The sequence below is a fragment of the Polypterus senegalus genome, chromosome 10, assembly GCF_016835505.1.
Source record: "Polypterus senegalus isolate Bchr_013 chromosome 10, ASM1683550v1, whole genome shotgun sequence".
In the NCBI taxonomy this organism is placed as follows: Eukaryota; Metazoa; Chordata; class Cladistia; order Polypteriformes; family Polypteridae; genus Polypterus; species Polypterus senegalus.
The window spans coordinates 136,265,510-136,272,421 of NC_053163.1; positions in this window are offsets into that span (position 1 = coordinate 136,265,510).

Consider the following 6,912-nt stretch of genomic DNA (forward strand, 5'->3'; position numbering starts at 1 on the left):
AACCACATAGCAGTGGCCGGGACAGTACAGAGAATAGTGGAAGGTTTCGAGACTATAGGAGTCCTAGGGTGTATAGCAGCATTGACTCCGCGGAGGTCCTGAATGAATCGTCATGAATCATATGCTTTCTAACTGGAAGAATAGGAAAGTATTGGATCGAATAATAGCACCCGCTTAACTAAATCAGCATAAACAATTGTAATACCGGTCTCAGCCTCAAACGAAATAAAAATTGTGCACAATGTAAACGGAAGGATGACTTTGGGAAAATGACCAAGGGTTCACATGAACTATTCAGACAAAATATTATTTCCCTTGTACCCAGAGAGATGAGTGGAGCAAATCTAACTAAAAAATTTTAAGGGTAAACAGCATGGGTTTAGGTGGAGAAGTGAAAGATAAATGACAGAACGGATCGGGTTACAGGTACAACTAGTTCTACTGCTATTTTCTTAACAGATCTATCTGGGTGAACTAAATGTTAGGTCCCACATACTCCCAATCCTCCCCTTCTGGACATGCTATTACCAATTGTCTCACATTATGCCACTGAAAACGAGAGGATTTAGCAATGAGGATATGTGGTAAAACCACTCCAGAAGAAAAGCAATTGTTGTAAAAAGAGAAATACTGCTCCAGCCAGTTTTGCTGAGATATAACAGTTCGTTAGGCAAATAGTCTTTTTTTTCTGAAAACAGCAGCTGAAAAGTCCAAGTCAAACTTCATCATAATACAGTCCAAAAATCATGCAATACAGTAAAATGATTTTGAATACTGTAATCCAAGAGGAACCCAGGACAGCAGAGATTTTTGCTGTTTTGAGTCAAACATGAACAATCAAGGCAGCATACAAGCATGTAATGGTGGTGGTCAGTGCAAGGGCGGTGTGCTGTTCTGATGCAACCTTCACTCCCTTATTTGTAACTGAAATGCAAAGGCACAGGCGGACCATCAAGTCTTGTCAAAGTTCACTGGGCATTAGAGGGCTGATATATTTTGCTTTTATTTGTGCTCGTAACTGTCCACTGAACACTGAACTGGCCACTATCAACCCGCTGTCGTCCCAGAGACTCTGTCCATTGCACTCTCACATCATTTCAGCCTGAAATGAGCTTTCCTTCTAAGGACCTGAATCCATTCTGCAGTATTTGGCTTATATATGTCATCTAATTGTTTCTTCATTGTCATGAACTGGTTCAGCAATTCCTGCACCACCTCTTTTAATTCTTGCAGGTCCCAGTTTCTTTGCACCATGAAGGTGGGACAGTTTTAATCTGAGTCAGGCTGTTGTACATTATATTGCGGAAAGGGCACTTGTATTAATGGTGCTTGAAATTCCATCCTTTCATATTCATGTTCTTTGACCCTGAGGGGTCAGAATCGGGTCATATTAAGCATCCCTTTTCCCCGCGTCTTCATCCTCTCTGGCTGAAACTGTTCATTTTAAAAATCATGGGACCATCTTCTTCCTCTCCCTCATTAATTCCTCAAGCTGCCCAAGGGGTGGTGATGGACTATTGTCCTCAAAGGGAGTGGCATGCTGACGCTAAATCAAGGTATAATCTCTTCTTCTTTTTATTTATATTATATTTACTTATTCTTCCTTCTTTCATCCGGACTTTTGGGACAGTTCTTGCATTATCAAGGACAACTTTTCTCTTTCTACAATAAGTTTAATTTGGCTTTGCAGTCCCTCATTGCACTTCTGCATCGCTTTCAGGGCTCTATCTTTAATTATCAATTCCCATCTATTAAAACATTTCCATTTTCTCGACTAGAGCACCCTCGTGCTTTTCTATATACAATCTACCTAACTTCCTGTAGTTCACTCATATCACCAGAGCCTTCTACTGGCCATCTGCCCCTGCTCTGTTCATTCCACCGTTTACATTCTTTTTTTAAATCTAACCTTGTTTTCTGTTCTATATAGTGTCTTGGAGAGCCGCTTTTTTTTTTCCTTGGTATGTTTTCCGAAAACAATAATCCAACAGAGGCTCCTCATTCACACCCTGTTTTTTCAATCTCTTTCTTTAGCGAATTCCCGACCGGGAGGTACTTTCCCTTTTTATTAAATTTCCACCTCTCCTTCTAATTATAAGTCTATTTAAGACTCCGTCTCATTCCAAGAGGCTCTAATCGTTACGTCCCAGTACCTCTCCCGGACGGTAAAGCAATTGTACTCAGCGGTCACCGATCTTATTCCTGTCTGCAATTGCACCTTCACTCGGGTTCTCCAACACGAAGGAAACTGTTCAGGTGCCAAATAAACAGTGGAAGTAACACCCGAGGAAGACAGGAATAGTTCAATCAATTAGTCTTTATTCAGTCACAGATGAGTACGTTGATTCATGCTTTCTGTTTCCCAAAGGAGTTGTAACCGGTTTGCTATTAGTTTTCCCCATGGTCAGTGAGTTTTCCGCACTCTTTTTGCTAAACCAGCCTCAATTGTCACTTCACTCCCGTTCCTCCTGTTCCCTGGTCCACCGGGACGATCAACCTGATTAGCGGACTGACAGTTTCACCCGAAGGCCGCTGGTTACCGCTGTTTAGGTGATCATTTCCCTGAGTGACCCGTTGAGTTCAGAATATAACCAGACCGTTAGAGCAAAGAGTCTCGCCCTCCCGCAACAGTGCTTTTTCCCGATCACGAAATGTTCAGTTATTTATCTATTCTTCCCACTCCCTTCCTTTATTTTACTTTTAAGCCTCTAAGAGACTTCTTCATTTCCTAGGGAGTGTACTAACTCATGTCCTTAACATTCATAATCTTTACACTGTTTTATTTCCGAGCTTATCTATACATTCCGTCCACTCACTGCCTGGTTTCTTTCCCGGTCGGACTCCCTCGGTCTACTCACCAAGAATTTTTTCCTCCCGCCTGGAAGTTCCCAGTTTACTCGACTTTCAGGAAGAATCAGAGGAGGTCAAGGATTCCCCATGCAGGAGTCGCCCGAGGCAGGCCAGTCCTAACTTTTTCCGGATCTGGTCCTCCCGACCCGGCCGGTGTCGGTCCTTTTACCGGTCCTCTGGACGATCCTGCTCAAGGAGTCGATTGGCCGTCTCTGCCCCACGTTGGGCGCCAAAACTGTGATCGCTGAAGTCGGAAACAACGGAAGAACTTAAACCCAATTAAAGTAAAAATAATTTCTTTATTCTTAATTCTTGGTGAGTAGAGAGAATGTGAGACTGCCTCTTTCCCAACTCAGTCAACTGATTTGGATTTTGGCAGAATATCTAAAGTAAACCTGTTCTCTCTTTTATATCCTAGAAAAGGAAAAAAAACCCTAGCAGTTCATTCTGAGGTTATACATAGCTTAGGTTAAATCTTAATTTATGACATACTGGAATGTCCTAAAACATGAAACAAACAGCCATTTGCATTCCTAAGGAATACACCCTTCTAATTATACACACTTAGAATCAATTTAAATATTCTTATAGTCCATAAAGATCTTACATTCTTCACAGGGTCTTCTGATAGTATCAGAGGTCAGCCTTTCCTATAAATGATAAAAGTTAGTCCCTTAATGCTGTGCACACAGCCCAACTCCTTTTCTGCATAAATGAGGAACAAATCATATATAGCTCTCTGCAGCATGATCAACTCAAAACATAGTCCTTGATATCTGTGAGTTAAGTAATAATGTTTTCTCTTCCTCAGTTCCTGCATTGGGCACAGTCCTGCAGGGGTGGGTTTCAGTCTCTGGATCTCATGACTGGTGTGATATTTCCATGCAGAGAAGTCAGCATGCCATTTTTTATGGTGAAGTGGCAGTAATTCTTTTAAGTGTTGTGCAAAATAAAAAAAAAAGCTAGTCAGGATGTCTTTGAGATTAAATGCATAGAGAGAAGGGTACAAAGGGAACAATGGCAACTCCAGCTTGAGGAAACCTGAGGACACACAGGACGATAAAATAAGAAATGCATGTCACTTCATCCTGAGGCTGTTCCTTGAAGCGCAAGTTCAGGCTGGGGTGCATGCACTGGTACAGTGCGTTGCCACACCCAATACTGGACTGGTTTGCAACCCCCCAGGCAGACACGCGGTCCAGTCCCACCCTCCGTGAAATGACCCTCTTATCTATCACAGCCAGGTGTTACGTGGGCGACCCCTTGGCCTGGTCCAGCCACTCAGGTCCCCAACAATGAGGATCTTATGAGCCGGATCACCCTCGGGGAAATGCGCCACACGGCCGTAGTGGCCGTAACTGACGCCCTCACAATGCAGGTAATGTGCCTCATTCGGGTCTCCATGAGCAACCGCTCATTCGACACAAAGTCAAACCAACAGTACCCAAGGATTTTCTGGAAAGATACAGTACCAAAGGAGTCCAGTCTTCATCTCAGGTCACTGGATAGCGTCCATGTCTCGCAACCATATAGCAAGACAGGAAGCACCAGGACTCTAAAGACTTGGACCTTAGTCCTTTTGCATAGATATCAGGAGTAACACACATCCCTTTCCAGTGACCTCATGACCCCCCCATGCTCTCCCAATCTATCTAATGGCTTCATAGGAAGAGTCACCAGAGACGTGAATGTCACTGCCAAGGTAAGTAAACCTCTCAACAAGGCCGACACTCTCTCCGGAGACAGACATACTACTGATGGCCGTGCCCAAGAGGTCATTAAAGGTCTGGATCTTAGTTTTTATCAGGACACTCACAAGCCCAGACAGTTAAGCTGAACATAAAAATAAAAAAAAACCTAAATCTATAGGGGTTCCAGGCTAGGGTTGCCAGATTAGAAAATTAGAAATACGGGACACCCTTAAAATCTCTCTCTATATTATTATATATATAAATTTATACATGCCCCCTACACACCCAGACCAATAAACTATATACTGTAGACGTAGAGACATAAGTTAAAAACATAAAGAAAGGATTTTAATGGGTTATGAGGGAAACAAAAGTAAAATCATTTGAAAAGTATTTAACACAAGCTAAAAGAAAATTCTGTAAAAGTGAAATCATTTGAAAATATTTATTTAATACAGACAACAGATAAATATTATTATTATTTAATACAGGCAGTTAGAAAAAAAGTGGGCTGTGGCAAGTAGTAACAACACACTCTGTTGACCCTGTTTGTTGCAATGCTGATCCAGAACTGCACAGCAGTGCGACTGGAGAGCGAAACGGTAAGAGCGTCGCTGTCCTCGGCCAACCATAGCAACTGAACAAGCTGCAAACAGGCAGCAAACACAAGTTTCCTTGTTACATTTGGGTTATTTTCATCAAGAGAATCTGAGAAAAGAAAGTATAATCTATACTAATAAAAGGCAAAGCCCTCACTCACTCACTCACTCACTCACTCACTCACTCACTCACTGACTCATCACTAATTCTCCAACTTCCCGTGTAGGTAGAAGGCTGAAATTTGGCAGGTTCATTCCTTACAGCTTCCTTACAAAAGTTGGGCAGGTTTTATATCGAAATTCTACGCGTAATGGTCATAACTGGAAGCTGTTTTTCTCCATTTACTGTAATGGAGATGATCTTGAACGCCGTGGGGGCGGAGTTTCGTGTGACATCATCACGCCTCCCACGTAATCATGCAGTACATAGAAAACCAGGAAGACCTCCAAAAAGCGCTGAAGAAAACATGCATTATATAATTGAGAAGGCAGCGAAACAATAAAAAGCGAGCGAGTGACATATACAACCATATTCATGAGTTCTGCTACTTCGGAAACAAAGCATGATGTAAACCTACACTTTAAATTAAGTTCATAGACAGGCTTCCCCTGGCGTTTGTAATTTAGTGCCTGCCCATATAAGGCCGTCCGTCAGCGGCAATCCAATAGCAAACTCCCACTAAATATTCACGGGTGAAGGACTGTGCTTATGGAGAGGAAGATGAGATGGTCAGGGTGGTGTTTGACACAAACTCAGCGAAACTGCGAGAGAAAGGACTAAGGTAACATTAAATACAGCCATGGACATAGCACAAGATGGCACCAGCACAGGTGGGAACCTTCGATGCATGTACACCGAGCAGCTCACGTGAACTGACGAGTGCACAGATAAAAGCAACAGTTCCAAAGAGCTGAACAAAACCGAATTACACAATTGAAAAGGCAGCAAAAATATGAAGCGCCTGATACATACAAGCATATTCATAAATCCAGCTACTGCGGAAACAAAGCACACGGTGGAAAAAGTCAATGTCCCGCTAAAGGAAGACAGTGTAAAAAACCCGTGCATGCAGTGTGTCAGGTCTCAGATAAAGAAGAAGACGAGCTGTTTATTGATGCAGTAAGAAACGAATCGATGAATGAAACCTGTCATCTTTACAACGATTGACAAACACGGAATGTAACTTGAACACAACACATCCTACAAATACAACCTGATTGAAAGAAATAATGATAATCAAATCCTTGATGACAGCAACACTCAGTAACACTCACAAAACAAATACTGTATATTGACAGTCATGTTACGTTATTTTTAAAATGTTCCCTTTTCTTTTCTAGCTTTTTAACACACTCTCCGCTGCGATACGCTGGTATATATATATATATGTATATATATATATCCCGATCTACATACTCGAATAATGGATACTTTATTCGCCATCAATGATTGTTTTGGTAAAGCCATACTCAGTGTATTCATTAGATGAACGGTAAAAAGTAAGAGCGAGGGAGGATGACTTATTGAGGCATGCAGGCTGTAGTGCGTCAACTCTATCTGAATTGCGATCACATTTGAAAAATATATCTTTTCAAGTTCTATTTAGTCCATATGTGTCAAACTCAAGGGCGCGGGCCACATCCGCCCCGCGTAATTATATCCGCCCGAGATCATTTTATATACTGTATTATTGTTATTAATGGCCCGGTATATGAAGCGCTGGTAACACAATAAACTACAGATCCCATAATGCAGCGCTTCAGCTGCCTTG